Below are 1,525 nucleotides of genomic sequence, written 5' to 3' on the forward strand. Positions count from 1 at the left end.
AAACATATACTCAGATTTGGAAGGCAGGGGAGGGTTGGGGTGGGGGAAAGGGGTGGGGAGTAAGAGATCAATGAAAGAACCTGTATGCATATAAGCATAACCAATGGACACAGACAATGATGAGGGTGAAGGCCTGGGCTGGGGGGCGGAGGTGGGCTGGGAGAGGTCATTGGGGGAAAAGGGGACATATGTAATACTTTCAACAATAAAGAATTAAAAAAAACAATACAACAGAGCATAACAGATTGGATGCAGGAGTACATATGTCTTCTATTAAGCCAAACATTAAAGAGATTTGCAAAAATGTGAAAAAAAAAGAATTAACCTCCCCCCCCCAAAAAAACCCACAGATATTTATATCTTGTTCAATGATCTTAATGGTTTTTAGTGGTTTTATTCCACAACACAAATTTAAGTTGCTTTTAATAAATTTTATAAGTCAGTAAAACACACAAACAAATATATTGGGATATTACTCTGCCATAAAAAATAATAAAGTCATACCATTTGTGACAACATTGATGAACCTAGAGTTTATTATGCTAAATGAAATGTCAGACAAAGACAAATACCATGATTTCACTTATATGTGAAATCTAAAAAGCAAAATAAACAAACAAACAAAATAGCAACTATAGATACAGAGAACAGATTTAAGGTTGCCAAAGGTTGTCAGGGGGCTGGGTGAAAAAGGTGAAGGTGGTAAGAACAAATTGGTAGTTACAGAATATTCTTGGGGATATAAAGTGCAGCATAGGGAATATAGTTCATAATATTGTAATTACTATGTATGTGCCAGGTGGGTGCTTGAAATATCAGGGAAACACTTTGTAAAGTATATGATTGCCTAACCTCTATGCATACACCTAAAACCAATACAAAATAATATTGAATCAATTTATATAAAAACCCTGGGTTTAACACCCATCACAACTGAGGCTGACCAACCAGAAGGAAGTCAGTCCTGCAGGGGTCGCCTTGGCAATGGCTACGCCCTCCCTGAGCTGTTTCCCACCAGGCCTGAGGGAAGAACCCACCCTCGGAGCGCCAGGAGCGCCCAGCGGCAGTCAGTCCTGGGTTGCTGAGGCGGAGGCCGTGATGTGGTAGAACTCTGGGTCTGCCCCAACAGGGGCGTGGCCGGCCTTCAAAGCAGACCCTGACAGGAGGGAGGAGGGAGCCCCATTCCTCACAAAATGGACAGGTGGCCAGCTTGCTGTCAGGGGCCTGCCAGCTGGGAATCCTACTCACCTGCATATCTGTATAAAGTTTTAATACATTATATTAGAGGTCGTGGTGGTACTGTTTTACCCACAATGTCTACAGGAATTGCTGCAAATATACTTCTCGGTGGAAGGACCTTTCATTCCCAATATAAATTACCAATTCCATTAAATGAAACTTCAATTTCTAGACTCGATATAAACAGTTAAGTTGCTAAAACTATTAAAAAGGCCAACTTCTCATTATTGATGAATGCACCATGGCATCCAGTCATGCTATAAATGCCATAGACAGATTACTAAGA

The sequence above is a fragment of the Myotis brandtii genome, unplaced genomic scaffold, assembly GCF_000412655.1.
Source record: "Myotis brandtii unplaced genomic scaffold, ASM41265v1 scaffold41, whole genome shotgun sequence".
NCBI classification, from domain to species: Eukaryota; Metazoa; Chordata; class Mammalia; order Chiroptera; family Vespertilionidae; genus Myotis; species Myotis brandtii.